The sequence below is a fragment of the Polyodon spathula genome, chromosome 1 (genome assembly GCF_017654505.1).
Source record: "Polyodon spathula isolate WHYD16114869_AA chromosome 1, ASM1765450v1, whole genome shotgun sequence".
NCBI classification, from domain to species: domain Eukaryota; kingdom Metazoa; phylum Chordata; class Actinopteri; order Acipenseriformes; family Polyodontidae; genus Polyodon; species Polyodon spathula.
In genome coordinates, this window is record NC_054534.1 from 51,686,081 (window position 1) to 51,702,095 (window position 16,015).

Sequence of the window (16,015 nt, forward strand, 5' to 3'; positions counted from 1 at the left end):
TATATATATATATATCTTTTTTTTCTACTTAATTTAGCACAACATAGTTGACATTTATAAAGTACCCTATGTACCCCAAGACAAGATAACTTAAAAAAGATGGAAAACTGCTTAGCCACATACCTGACGTTGTTTCCTGTATCTTCCTACTTGATGACAAAGTCACATGCTGAAAATCATGTGTGTGACAGGCTGGCGAAGTGTTGACGTCAGGCCAGATGCAGGAAGCAAAACATGCACAGGTACTGCAGTTCATTGTGTGTGAACCTGAGCAAGTCACTTAACCTCCTTGTGCTCCATCCTGCGGATTAGATGTTAAATCAATGTCCTATTGTAAGTGACTCTGTATATAATGCACAGTTCACAGCCTACCTCTGTAAAGCACTTTGTGATGGTGGTCCACTATAAAAGGTGCTATATAAAAATAAAGATACTATTATTATAATAATATTGTAACCTTTTCATGATTCAGTGTAGAGATGCAGAATAACTAAAAGTTGAATTAAATATGTACCTGATAGAGGTACATAGCTTTTCATTCCCTGTTCCCAGTTCCAATGTTATTGCTGCTGTTGTAGTTCCTCTCATCACTGTCACTGCTGTTGTTGCTGCTGCAAAGTACCTAATAAACTGTTTATGTGACACGTTGGGATGTTACTGCTAATGGCCCAATTCTTTCGTCCATCCATTAAAATATAAGCCTCCTTATCCTCTCTTATCTGCGCCAGACATTGAATCTTGTTCACTTTCAAAATCAGCATTATAATTCCTGAAAAAATATTATCACTCACTTCAAATTGCATCGCAATGTCTAGGCTTTAACTATTGCTATTAGTATTGTGTTCATTTGCATGCTCTTCAAGATTCCACACTGCACGACTGCTGCCAATATTGTCATTCACTGCAAATTGCATTTGGCTTTCACTGTCTCACTACCACTATTTTGTTCATTTACATGCTCTGTGTTCCCTAGTTTTTGTGAAATTGCACTCACTAAATCATCTGCCCTTTGTTTTGCCTGACAGCGGAGTTTTCAATCCTGTTGAATATGCAGGAATTGTCCTCAAGTCCTGCAGGATTCATGGCAGTCCTGCAGGACACAGGCACTTGTAGTGACCAATTAAATGTTTTATTCACAAAATGAGATGTTACAGTACTGATACCTAACCATTTTTTAACTGATAAGTTATTATATGAAAATAAAAAAAGTATAACATTTCAGATGTTAAAATAAAGAAAGTAACCCCCCCCCCCTGGAATCGAGTAAAATGTCAGTAGAAATGTCCACAGGGTAATATATATACAACATTGCCCAGTGAAAACAAGTAGCAACATAAAAGATCTGAACAAATATATTATATATATTATATATCTATAGTATATATATATATGGTTTATATATATATATATATATATATATATATATATATATATATAATATATATATGGTTGTAAAGAAGAGACAAACATGTAAAATGCTCCTGACGATGATGACATAACATGCATATATAGGTAACACTTCAGTTTAGGGATCTGATATAAGTGGTTATTAATGATGCTCGAAATTAATGATGTCCAAAAGATCCTCGAGCAGGTTCTGAAGCATTTAAACTAGAAAGGAAGGGGGGAGAAATCAACAAAAAAACAGAAGGGAGACCGCATCAAAACAAGAACAACAACTCAGGTAAGACAACCATTAAATGTATTTATCTAAATGCTAGAAGTATCAGAAACAAAATTCTAGAACTTGAAGCTACTGCACTAACAGGTAACTATGATGTGATAGGTGTTACAGAAACGTGGTTATCTGAGAGTGATGGGGACGAATATAATATTTGTGGGTATACACTGTATAGGAAAGACAGGCAGGACAGAAGAGGAGGAGGGGTAGCGCTATACATAAGAAACAGTCTTGAAGCCCAGGTGTTAAACCTGGACAAAGAAAATAAAACCGAATCAATATGGGTCAGAATAACAGACAAAAATTCAAAAGGCATAATAATAGGAGCACGCTATAGACCTCCAGATTCAGACGGTGAGCACAATAATCTGTTATACAATGACATTAGAAATGCGTGTAGCAAAGAAGAAGCCATGCTAATGGGGGATTTCAACTTCCCCCAAATAAAATGGAAAAACCCAGTGGGAAGCGCGAAGGATGGAAATGACAAATGACTGCTTCCTAACACCATTTATCAAGGCACCGACTAGAGGGGAGGCATGCCTTAATTTAGTCTTTTCAAATAACGAAGACAGAATAACTACAACAGAGGTCAGAGAACCACTACCAAACTCAGACCACAACATGGTCTCATTTGAAGTGCTTTTTAAAACCCCAAAAGTAAAGACTAAAGCTAAGGTTTGCAATTTTAGAAAAGCAAACTATGAAGGTATGAAACAGAGACTAACAGAAGTAGATTGGAGTAAAATAGAGAAAACATCCACAGAAAAGGGATGGCTGTTCTTCAAAAATGTAGTACTAGAGGTGCAAAACAATTACATCCATAAAGTAGACAAATCTAAATGTAAAACTAAATTGCCAAAATGGTTTAATAGATCAATTAAAAAAATGTCAACCAGTTCCTCACCAGTTTTAAATAACTTTAGCATAACCGAGGCAGAAGTGTTAAAGGGACAAGCAGTGCTTAAAATAAACAATCCCCATGGGCTGGATGAGACACTCCCAATATTACTCAAAGAAATGAAAAGTTATTTACAAACCGCCAACCAAGATCACGTAACAGTATCTTGACACAGGAGTTGTATCGACAGACTGGAAAATTGCAAACGTAATACCGATCCACAAAAAGGGAAACAAAACTGAACCAGGTAACTACAGACCAATAAGCCTGACTTCTATTATATGCAAACTTATGGAAACTAGAATAAAATCCAAAATGGAAAATTACCTATATGGTAACAGTATCCTGGGAGACAGTCAACATGGTTTTAGGAAAGGGCGATCGTGTCTAACTAACTTGCTTGATTTTTTTGAGGATGCAACATCAATAATGGATAATTGCAAAGCATATGACATGGTTTATTTAGATTTCCAGAAAGCTTCTAACAAAGTCCCGCATAAGAGATTAATTCTCAAACTGAACACAGGGATTCAAAGAAACACAAGTGCATGGATTAGGGAGTGGTTAACATGTAGAAAACAGAAAGTACTGATTTAGAGGAGAAACCTCAGAATGGAGTGAAGTAACCAGTGGAGTACCACAGGGATCAGTATTAGGTCCTCTGCTATTCCTAATCTACATTAATGATTTAGATTCTGGTATAGTAAGCAAACTTGTTAAATTCGCAGGCAGCACAAAAATAGGAGGAGTGGCAAACACTGTTGCAGCAGCAAAGGTCATTCAAAATGATCTAGACAAGATTCAGAACTGGGCAGACACATGGCAAATGACATTTAATAGAGAAAAGTGTAAGGTACTGCACGCAGGAAATAAAAATGTACATTATAAATATCATATGGGAGATATTGAAATTAGAGAAGGAATCTATGAAAAAGACCTAGGAGTTTTTGTTGACTCAGAAATGTCTTCATCTAGATAATGTGGCGAAGCTATAAAAAAGGCCAACAAGATGCTCAGATACATTGTGAAAAGTGTTTAATTTAAATCAAGGGAAGTAATGTTAAAACTGTACAATGCATTGTAAAACCTCATCTTGAATATTGTGTTCAGTTCTGGTCACCTCGCTATAAAAAAGATATTGCTGCTCTAGACAGAATGCAAAGAAGAGCGACCAGAATTATTCCGGGCTTAAAAGGCATGTCATATGCAGACAGGCTAAAAGAATTGAATCTGTTCAGTCTTGAACAAAGAAGACTACGTGGCGACCTAATTCAAGCATTCAAAATTCTAAAAGGTATTGACAGTGTCGACCCAAGGGACTTTTTCAGCCTGAAAAAAGAAACAAGGACCAGGGGTCACAAATGGAGATTAGACAAAGGGGCATTCCGAACAGAAAATACAAGGCACTTTTTTACACAGAGAATCGTGAGGGTCTGGAACCAACTCCCCAGTAATGTTGTTGAAGCTGGCACCCTGGGATTCTTCAAGAAGCTGCTTGATGAGATTCTGGGATCAATAAGCTACTAACAACCAAACGAGAAAGATGGGCCGAATGGCCTCCTCTCGTTTGTAAACTTTCTTATGTTCTTATGTTCCTATTAACAATTATAGAATATGAATAGTATTATTGCACGCGTTTGTCATTGTTTTTTGCGCTATTGTTTATAATCGCTTATAACAGATATAGTTGTCTGTCTTTTGCGGTCTGTCTTTCTATTCTCCTGTGTGTCTGTCTGTCTGTCTTTATATGTCTGTCTCACCAATTGTATGGGGTTACTTTGTTTTTGCAATACCGGTATTATTCAATCAATCAGTCAATTTTTACTTTATATAGCGCCTTTCATAGTGGAACACCATCACAAAGCGCTTTACAACATGCAGTAAATACAAGAAAATCCATAATATTCAAATATAGAAATGCATAAAACATGTGGAAAGTACATAATATATGATAGTAGCATAATACATGAAATAGTACAATTAATACAGTGGAAAATGCAGAATACATGACAGTAACAATACGTGAAATAGTAGCAGCAGCTCATAACAGATATCAGGCTTAAGGAGCATGGAAAGCAAGAGAGAACAGGTGGGTTTTGGGAGTTGATTTAAAGCGAGCTACGGTCAGAGCATCACACATCAAAGCTGGGAGAGAGTTCCAAAGAGTCGGAGTCATGAAGTTAAATGAGCGTTGTCCAAGTGTGGTGCACTTTTGCTTGGGAAACCAGGCCAGAGTTGAAGGACCTCAGCTTGCGGGCAGGGTCATAGCGGGTCAGCAGGTTGAGGGGGTACACGGGACCTGGGTGATGAAGGGCATTGTAGGTGAGCAGGAGAATTTTCAATATAATCCTGAACTTTACAGTTAGCCAGTGTCGGGGAGTGGGGGGTTGGGGTGATGTAATGATGTTTTTTACATCTGGTAAGGATCCTGGCAGAGGCATTCTGAACTAGCTGCAGTCAGTTATGGTGCGTGCTGGGAGACCACCATATAGAGAGTTGCAGTAGTCGAGTCGAGAGGAGACAAATGTATGACAAAGTATCTCCGCATCTGGGAGGGAAAGGTAGGGACAGACTTTGGAGATGTTTCGAAGATGGTAGAAGGATGATTTTACCACGGAGGAGATGTGGGCATCAGAGAGTTTACTGTTAAAAAGTACTCTAAGGCTTCGTGCTGTGGGGGAAGGCAGCAGCAGACAGTTTCCGAGGTTCAGGACAGCTATGTTGAGATTCTTGAGTTTTAGATCCTACTAGAAGGAGTTCAGATTTGTTAGTGTTCAGTTGAAGAGTTTTAAGTAGAGCTGGGTGTCGCCAGCATAGAAGTGAAACATGAGGTTGTGTTGGCAGATTAGGTGACCCAAAGGAATCATGCAGATATTGAAGAGAAGGGGGCCAAGAACAGATCCTTGGGGGACACCACAAGTGACTGGGTTTGCAACACCACTGTGCCCAGCATAGAAAACAGACTGCATGCGTCCAGATAGGTAAGAAGATATCCAGGAGAGATAGGTTCCAGAGATTCCAACATACTTCTGAAGGCGGTCAAGGAGAATGCAATGACCTATGGTGTCAAAAGCAGCTGTTAGGTCAAGAAGCACAAGCACAGAGGGAGCACCAGCATCAGCATTGAGCAGGAGATTATTCACAATCCGGAGCACAGCAGTTTCGGTACTGTGATGCAGCCAGAAACCAGATGGTAGAGATTCAAGCAGATGTCCGTGAGGTGTTTCATCAGGTGACTGGCTACAGCCCTTTCAAGAGTTTTTGAGAGAAAAGGGAGATTGGAGATGGGACGGAAATTATATAAGTCAGCCGGGTCAAGGGAGGGTTTCTTGAGTAAACTCAAGCTTGAGAGCAGCAGGAACCAAACCCAAGTCCAGTGACAGGTTTAGAGTTTGCATAATGGAGGGAGCAAGATCAGAAGCACAGAGACAGACGAGGTTAGTCGGCCAGGGGTCCAGGGGGCACGTGGCAGTAGTTGATTTCAACAGTAAGCCGGAAACATCAGCAATGGAGAGAGGAGAGAAGGAGGAGAGGGCAGAAGGAGCAACTGGAGGAGTGTCGAGGTGGTCAAGTAGTACACTAAGTTTGTGGTGGGTGAGCGTAAAATAGATGTTATCACTTTTATTCCAAAAGAAAGAGGAGAAATCATGACAGGTAAGAGAGGAGGATGGACAGGAGTTGGATCGGTCGGTGGCTGGATGTATCTCTCTGTGAACCGTTAGTCCAGATAACATTCACTTACCCTCGAGTTTGCGGCAGGCAGATTTAAGCAGTTGAAGTTCGAGGGTGTACCATGGGCAGTTTCGATCTTTCTTGACGGTTCTGTTTGTAAGTGGGGAAATAGTGTCAATGATATGAGTAAATTCTGGCCTGTGATTGGTTAAAACCTCATCATAGGAGGAAAAATAGATTGAACTATTGCCCTAACATCCTTACACCGCTGGGTAGTAGTCTCCATCTATCATGTGATTGGTTCACATCAGTCTCGTCCTTTTTCAAAGGAATGCCTTCCACCTGCACTCCTAAACAAAAAGATAAAATGGCTGAATGAAAAAACTGCTGAACGGCAATTCTGTGTCAGAAAATGAATTACAAAACATACTACAAAAGAAAGAAAAAAACATTCTGATATTTATTTATTTATTTATTTATTTATTTATTTTATGTTATTTATTTCTTTACTTATCATGGTGTCCGCGGGTCCTTAAAAAGTCTTAAATGGTCTTAAATTCATTTTCCTAAATTTCAGACCTTATAATGTCTTAAATTGTCTTAAGGACAGTTCCCTTTCAATTCGAAAATAACCATCAAGGTATGGGATATTGCCGTCAGGCAGTAGGGATTGGCTGAGCTTTATAGCAAAGCTGCCGCACGACCTGACGTGTAAGCCCGCCCCCCTGGGAGCTTACTATACGCAGCGCGCGGAGACTCTCTTCCTCATTTGCCTTCAGCCTTTGTAAGGCTCTGAGCACGTAAGTTCTCTCTGTGAGATTTACTTTTCACTGATTGTACTCGACAGTCTTGAGCTTGAGAAGCTGGCTACTGCCCCTTCTCTGAGTTTATTTCAGTGTTCGCTCCTTTGAGCACTATATATATATAATTTTAAAATTATATTCTCCTTTTCACGCTTTGCCTCGGCATCGCGTTTTTTCCGCGTTGGCCCTTCGTCTTCCTTATTCTTTCATATTATTATTATTATTATTATTATTATTATTATATTATTATTATTATTATTATTATTATTATTATTATTATATATATTTTGTATTATATATATTTTTGTTGGGTTTTTTGCTTGCCTATTCTTCCCTAACAGGCATTGAATAGAGTTTAGAGGACACGTTGCGCGCCTGTAAGGCCACGCAATTTGCAGCCTCGGTCTCGCTTCTCGCCAGACCCGGAGTTTAGCCTGCTACTTGCAGCCACTCTTAAAACTACCACCTGCGGATTGTGTTCATCTCACCGCATGGTCGCTGTCTTCAGTAGCTACGCTACTAATATCTGCACTCAGTGCAGCTGCAGTTCCTCAAAAAAATAAATAAATAAAAATTTCTCCCATACAAGTACATAAGGAAGACTACCGCCAACGACAACTTCATTGCCCCTTACCAACAGGTAAGTATAGCACAACTCCATTGTCTTTTAAGACCAAGACACTGTACTAGCACTTAGCGTCTCCGCTCTGCGTGTCAGCTGACGCTTCGGCGTCTAGTGCATAGCGTCTTTACGCTCAGTACACGCGCTTCGGCGTTTCCACTGTCAGCGCCTTGGCGCTTCGGAATAGTGCTTCGGCACTTGTGCTTAGTGCCTCGGCACTTGGGGCTTGGTGCACGCACCTCGACGCTTGCCGCTTCGGGACTCGACGCTTCCGCGTTCGACGCTCGGTGCATCGACACCTCGACGCTCGACGCCTCCACGTTCGACGCTCGGCGCATCGATGCTCGATAAACGCAACTCGACGCTCGTAGCTTCGACGCTCGGTGCACGCACCTCGACGCTCGATGCTTCTGCCAGGCTAAATTGCCAGCGAGCAACCCACATGAGGAGTGTGTGGCATGCCTGGGACCAGAGCATGCCACGTCTGCCTTGGCAGACAGAACGTTTTGTTCGTTGTGTGCTAATTTTCAACAGCACACTCTTCTCCAGAGGGCGAAGAAAGCAATGGGGAGCCACTTCCCTTCCTCTGGGTCGTCCTGCATGGTGTCTGCTCCTCCGTCGTCTACACCGCCTGTAAAATTACAGCTATCGACGTGCTCGGGAACGCTCCCGTAGCCTCCATTTTACCCTGTCATAGGGGACGCTCTCGTTCCCCTTGCCAGGACAGACGCCATAGGAACAGGTCAGACATGGCTGAGTTCACGTCCAAGATGTCCCAGTTTATGGATGTAATGATGGGTCAGCAATCACTCCTCATGTCTCTGACTAACAGGGCACCACACACCACTGATGCTCCGGCCGGGCCGACAGCCGTCCAACCGGCTCTGCCCTCCCCAGTCGCCCAACAACCCCAAGGGGTTTGGGACGCAGATGCGATCTCCAGGGATGCATTAGAAAGTGAGCCTCCCATTGAGGAGGATAGTTTAGAGGCCGAAACAATCTCTCACACCTTAGAGCAGGACACTGAGTTGGAGGTGTTGGACACCAATGACCCCTAGGAATTGAGTGGCCCTCTGGGAATTACCTCGGAGGTCGCTGTTTGAGTCGCCGTCTGTGCGGTCTCCACAGTCCAGGACGCTCCCAGCCTTCCCGGACTTTATTAAGGAGGTGCAATCCACCTGGGGGGCCCCAGCCTCTTCACCGGCAACTTCGCGGAAAGCTTCCATGTTTGCCATGCAGGGAGCGAGTGAGGCGGGACTGGCGTCTTTTCCACCAGTCGATGTCGCCTTCGTGGCCCTGGTCAAGACACCGACGCTCTCGGGCTCTCTCTAATCAACAGTGCAGGATCACGGAGGTTCATTTAAAAAAAGCATCGCTGGTGAAAGACCTCCCTGAGCACCTTTTGGCATCTCTAAGGGTGGAATTGGCGCTGATCGCTCAATTCCTTGTTAAGATAGGCCAGCTAAATGCTCGGGCCCAGGGCAGGAGTATTGCGTGTCTAGTAGTTGCCAGAAGGCAGCTCTGGCTCTTGCAGGCGAGAGTCCAAGAGCCTGACAAGGCCCCGTTACTAGACGCTCCCATCACACCGGGGCACACCTTTGGCCCAGCGGTGGAGGAGATGCTGCAGCGCTTTGCTAAATCCCGGGAGGCATCCCAGCAGATGGTTAAGATGTGGCCGTATAAGCCCTTCCAGCCTAAGCGCCAACAGGAGCATCAGTGGCGTAGAACACCACAGCACCTACCCCGGCCACGGGGTGCTAAGACACCTCCTTCAGCTGCAGCAGCACGCGGTCAGCCTCCATCTTCTGGACCGCGGCGCATAGAATGGCGCCCTAGAGGAGGTGGCAGGTCACACCCTCGTGACTCTGGCCAGGCCCCTTGGTGGCGAGCACAGCTAAAGCAGCCCTGAGACATCCAGGCAGCTATTAGCCCACCCTTACACCGTTCCACAGCTCCAGTTCTGGCAACAATGCACCAACAACATCAGGGTGCACAAAACCATTTCCACCGGGTACACCCTTCAGTTCCGGTTAAAGCCTCCCCCCTTCAGGGGGGTGGTCGTAACTGCAGTGAAGGACTCGGTTCAGTCCTCAGCTCTGAATGTGGAAATACAGGCACTGCTCAGGAAGCGTGGCATTCAACAAGTAGACACTGCTCTGATCGACCAAGGGTTCTATTCCAAATACTTCCTAGTGCCAAAGAAGGACAGCAGGTTCCACCCTATTTTAGATCTGCGAGTACTGAACAGATACCTCCAGCGGTTATCGTTCAGGATGCTTACGCACAGGCACATCATCCAGTCAGTCTGATACTGTGACTGGTTTACCACTGTGGACCTGGCAGATGTGTACTTTCACGCTCCCATCTGCCCAGGTCACAGGAAGTATCTGCGTTTCGCATTCCAGAGCAGGGTGTAAGAGTTTTGTGTCCTCCCATTTGGTCTGTCACTAGCTCCTCGAACCTTTTCCAAATGTATGGATGCCATTTTAGCTCCTTTGCGGGCTCAAGGTGTCTGACTGCTGAACTATCTGGACGACTGGCTCGTCTGCGAGCAGTCGAAGGAGCAGCTGGCACAGCACACAGTGATGGTTATGAACCACCTTCAGTGGCTGGGTCTGAAGGTCAATTCAGAGAAGAGCTGTCTCATGCCAAGCCAACAGACCGAGTTTGTAGGGTTGCATCTGGACTGTGTCCATGGAAGTGACCTTGTCGACACAAAGAGTTGCCTCGCTGGAATGGTGTCTCTCCCTGTTCAGGTTGAGATAAACAATCAGCTTTGAGCTGTGTCAGCGCATGCTGGGGCTGATGGCTGCCGCCTCACAAGCCCTTCCTTTGGGCTTATTACACCAGAGACCTCTACAGGCCTGGTTCAATGCCTTCGCGTTACACCTGCGGAGAGAAAAACACCGCAGGTTGACGGTATCCCGAACCTGCTGGGAGGCACTACGCTGGTGGAAAGTTCCATCAAACATCCGCCAAGGCATTCGCTTGGGTCCCATTTCCGGAGGGAAATGGTTACGACCGACTCTTCCAACCAAGGTTGGGGAGCAGTCTGGAATGGCTCAGGGACCCGCGGAGTGTGGTCAGGACCCTGGAGGTCAGCCCACATCAATGCTCTGGAACTCAGAGCAGTGGACCTCGCCCTCCGGCACTTCTTGCCTGTGTTCATAGACAAGCACGTGTTGGTGCGGTCGGACAACACCACAGTTGTGGCGTATATCAACCGCCAGGGCGGCCTACGGTCCCCCCGCCTTCACCGAATGGTAACACGGCTGTTGCTATGGGCACAGCCACGTTTGACCTCTCTGTGCGCGGTTCACCTACCAGGCAGAGACAGTTATGCAGCGGACCTCCTATCCAGAGGAGGCCCTCTGGCAGGGGAATGGCGTCTGGGAATGGTTCGGCATAGCGCAAGTGGATCTCTTCGCTTCGTGAGAGATCACGCACTGCCCCCTATGGTTCTCGGTGAGGGACCCCGACAGTCCCCTAAGAGTCGATGCACTGGCTCACGAATGGCCGCCAGTCCTCCTATATGCGTTTCCACCGATTCTGATGCTCCCTGCCCTCTTAGAGAAGGTCAGGGTAGAGCAAGCGACAGTGATTCTGATCGCTCCTCGGTGGCCTCTGAGAATTTGGTTTCCGAGCGTGGTGCAGTTACTGCACGGTCAACCGCGGGAGCTTCCCCTGCGAGCAGACCTATTGTCCCAGGCCAAAGGACGGCTTTGGCACCCAAACCCCAAGCTCATGCAGCTATGGGCTTGGCCCCTGAGCGGGAGTGCCTGTCAGCCTTAGGGCTTTTCGACCATCCAGAGTGCTAAATACAGTATAATCGTAAATCTCGAAAAACTACTCACTTCTAAATCTTTTGTAGTCATTTTTGTATTACTTTAGTATAAATTCATGTTAATTTGGATTCATATGTTGTTTTTTTCTGACTTTATGTGAACGAAAAGACACACATTTGCCCGTTTTCCCATTGGAAATAGTGATATTTTGAAATATCACTGTTCTGGTCACAAAAGCAAAGTTTGTGGGGAATAATAGCCATTTTCTACACTTTTGAGGCATGAGCAATTGGGAAATAACACTACTGAGGAACAAAAAAAAAAAAAAAATTTGTTACACAGTGTTATTTGGAGCATCTGTACTACACTCTATGGCACCTCAGGATGCCAATGTAGTGTTTAATACCCCACCTTAGGACAGGTGTCATTGCGAGCATAGACGCTGAGGCGCAGCTCCGCATATGCCTAGATGTATTGCCTACGCAGTTGCGTTATGACGTAAGTCTGTCCTACTGCCGAGAATCCTCTCTCGCGACGGCTTGGGTACACTGTTCCCATACGTTGATGGTTATTTTCGAATTGAAAGAGAACGATAGGTTGTGGATGCAACCTCAGTTCCCTGAAAGAGAAAACAAATCAAGCCGTGAGGTCGCTCCGGAAGCCTTCACGGCCTGAAGAGCAAAAGAGGAAGAGAGTCTCCGCACGCTGCATATAATAAGCTCCCAGGGGGGCAGGCTTACACATCAGCTCGCGCGGAGGCCTATCAGCAGCTTTGCTATAAAGCTCAGCCAATCCTACTGCCTAATGGCAATGTCCCATACCTTAATGGTTCATTTGTCTTTCAGGTAACCAGGGTTGCATCCGCAACTTACGTTTTCAAAGGTCTTAAAAAATTTGGCGACCGGGAGATATGCTATTTTTGCTATGTTGTGTTTGGCTGTGCATGTATGGTAGAGGTGATGCAAAGAAGGTGTTTGAACAACTGATACAGTAGAAATGTTAATTTGGTCTGCAGTCCAGGTTGCACTTGCATACCGTGTATTCTAAAGAGAGAGATTAGGAAATGTGTTGAAGAGATGGATTTGTACTAAGGGGTTCTTATAACTATACTTGGGCTCAATTAGAATTACAATTACAAAGTAATTGTTAGCTTAAATTACAATTATAGTTATATTTTGTTCAGTTAACATTACAGTTTCAATTATAAGTCCAATTGTACTAAAAAGTAACATGCACAGTAATATAAACAGGTATATTTGTAAGTGTTATTCAGTAAAATAATCTTGTTCAGTCGATTACATGTATCAAATTCTGACAAAATAAGTATGATGGGTGTAATTGAACTGTAATTGAACAATTACATGAATGATATATTTACAATTACACAGGTGTGCCTAGGCCCAACTATAGTTACACTTATCATTTTAAATGACATCATTACCATTTTAATTCACCCCAGGTCTGTTTACAACCATATATTTTTGCATCATATAATTAGGATCATTGACAAAACAAAAATAGGTTCAAGCAATTTTCAATGATTATTATGTAGTCAGAAATTAAGAATGGATATTTTAAAAGCAGATTTTTGTTGACTGATATGTACATTTCCACATCAAAAATGGTCTCCATATTTTGACAGCATTTTCTGCCGGTGATGTTTTGTAATCAAATTCTTTATAAAAATGTTCATCCATAATAATTGTTTCCAACTTCTTTTTGATTGATATAGTAAGAAAGAATGAACTACTCATTATTATTGCATATTTATTCCCAGGATTGCTATTACAATACTGGCATGCATCAAGAACATCAATGCCAAAATAATTTTGACAACTGGGGCAAAAAAACTGTATGCTTACAGAATCACTGTCAAAACATTTTAGAAAAAGATCTATGGGGCAATGCAAATTAATTAAAGACAACAAATCTTCTAGGGCACTTTTACTCAGTTTATGTAAAAAAAGAAAGCTAAAAACTGAAAGAAAGCTTTCAGATTTTGTAATCCTTTCACCTGGATAAATCAATTCTTCATCAGTATACAGACTTACATGTTCACCCTGAAAGATAAAGGTTGCAGTAAATAAACTATAAGATGTAACTAGAAATATTGGGTAACACTTTACATTGCATGGTATAAATCAATATTACATAGATATGCAATTATATATTATATTAATGTTAAATTAATATTTAATAGATATGCAATTGATATTAAATTTACGTTTAATTATTCCTTGTTACTTTCCATTAACATTTAAATCAGATCAACTTTCTTTTCAGTTAAAAACATGTAAACAGTGGGAAATTATTCCATATTTTCAAAGGTAAAAAAACATAATATAAATGGATGTGATATGCAATTACATTTTCAATCAACATTTATTATTAACTTTAACCAAAATATTCATTCTTAATTTCTGACTACATAATAATCATTTGAAAATTGCTGGAACCTATTTTTGTTTTGTCAATTATCCCAATTATATGATGCAAAAATATATGGTTGTAAACAGACCTGGGGTGAATTAAAATAGTAATGATGCCATTTAAAATGTAACTTCTTTGTTGGTGACATACACTTTTTGTAGGAATTAATTGTTCACACTTCATTTCAGAGTAATGCCTCTGCTTATTATAGTTACTGTACAGTAAATATAATATGTAACATTTGGAAAGTCCCACTTAGATCACTTTTTATACTCCATCAATGTTCAGCAAAAATACATAACATTATTTAAATGTAATATTGCTCCCCAATAATACATTAAATGTAATATCTGTATATGATTGCAGATATACATTTTTAAAACCCTCCATGAAGTAAAAGTGAAGTTCATCAAATATTACAAGATGCACATGTGATGACCGATACTAATTTAATATATACCTACGGCATCATTACTTTTGTTAAAGTATTATACCTAAATAATTCAATGTTTATTTATATATTGTAGCGGTTTTGGAACTTTTGGACTGCTGTATCGCTGCCCCTGCAGGGACTGTAAACAGTTTTGTGTCTGTTAATTTGTTTGTCATTCTTGTGTATTGTGAGACTGCCCACGCCATTAGCAGAATTGGGGGAGGGGGGGTCGTTTGGGGATCATAGTTAGGAATGTGAGTGTGTGTGTCTGCAGGAGTGTTTGGGGGTAAATAAGGGAAAATGATTGTGGGAGGGGAGGCAGTTGAGGCTCCCTCCCTCGTCTTCAGGGGCTGTGGAAGTTCCTAGGGGTCGGAGGTTTATCCACGCGGGAACAGCAGGGGTGCAGTGATTGGGAGGAGGGGATCACGTGGGATGGAGCTATAAATAGTGGCCTCAGGGGTCCTCCATGTTAGTAGGTGCAAAGTCATTCCAAGAGAAATTGTGTTGTGCTGTGACGAACCAGATAAACAAACAGTATGCTAGTTTATGGGGAAAAAACACTATATGGCTTTTTGTGGAATGGCTGGGGCTGTATGATAGGAAAGAGTGAGTGGTTAGAGAGAAGTTCTATAACTTTCTTTTGGTGTGAGCTTGGCCTTAGTCTTTAATCTGTTATCATGAGGGAATAAACTCAGGCCCTGTTCCTCGTAGCTGGCTAACTGAGTTAGCCTGGTAACTCTCAGGATAACTTGACAGAAGTCTGGCTTTTTCCATTCCTCGAAGCAAGCTTAAAGTCTAGCCGACTAAGTTACCATAGCAACACATCCTTAATCTTAAACCTGCTCCAGCGCAGGCTAACTTAAAGTTAGCTGGATCTGTGTATAAAAACTCGTACTTCTACCCAATGAAAGCACTTGACACACCCCTCTAAAATGGCAACGCCCTTCCTTAGAGATCCCATAGATCAAGGAGCAATTTTAATTAGATTAGCTTTTCGTAGGGAAAGAGTATTGAGAGAGCTCCAAGATCCTTTGCATCATTCAGATGTTTTGTATTTGAGTGCTATAGATTCGGTCGGCAAGGTATCATTTACCTAATAAATCTACTTGAGCCGTGCATTGCCCATACCAGCCGGCGCAGCCGTGCATTGACAGTAGCATAAGCTATATGCACAGGGCTGCGCTTTTTTGCTAGTGGCGCAAGTTCTGTTTGTTTCTGACAAACACAAAAAAAATAAAAACTAAATACTGTTCTTGTCTTCAAACCGTCTACAGTTGTTTTTAGTGTGTGCGCCTCGTAGCTCCGGCTCAGCAGCTTAGCACATTAAACCAGTGCATAACATTTTGGGCCTTTTTCGGTGGTACTCCCATGCATAATACCTCACACATCCATTGGTGCCCCGTGCATTAACCAGTGCATAGCACTCCCATGCATAGCCCCGGTACCCCTGTGCATTGTACTGCTCTACACAGCACGCTCTGTGCCCCGTGTACTCATCTGGATTAACCCGATGAATAGCTCCACCATGCATAGCCCCGGTACACATAACAACCCTGCTGAAGGTCGTTCCACCTCCTCCTGCTCTCCATGGCCTTTGCTGACACTCTTCAGGAGCCCCTCGCATGAGCTGTCTGTGAGCTGCAGTGCTTGGTCTGTGTCTCGCTCTCCGGAGCACGAGACCAAGAAAG

The 16,015-nt window shown here is 42.9% G+C and overlaps 1 long non-coding RNA gene and 1 pseudogene across 1 annotated transcript; one reads left to right on the forward strand and one right to left on the reverse strand.

Annotated features, from left to right (window-relative positions):
• Positions 1-263: 263 nt before the first annotated feature.
• On the reverse strand, positions 264-6,606 carry LOC121303161. The gene is made up of 3 exons (XR_005947759.1): positions 6,519-6,606; positions 6,325-6,404; positions 264-301 (listed from the first exon to the last, which is right to left on the reverse strand). It is a non-coding gene; the product is annotated as an uncharacterized LOC121303161 (long non-coding RNA).
• A 2,297-nt stretch (positions 6,607-8,903) lies between these two features.
• The window catches only part of LOC121321219, an 86,275-nt pseudogene continuing 79,163 nt past the window's right edge, over positions 8,904-16,015 (forward strand).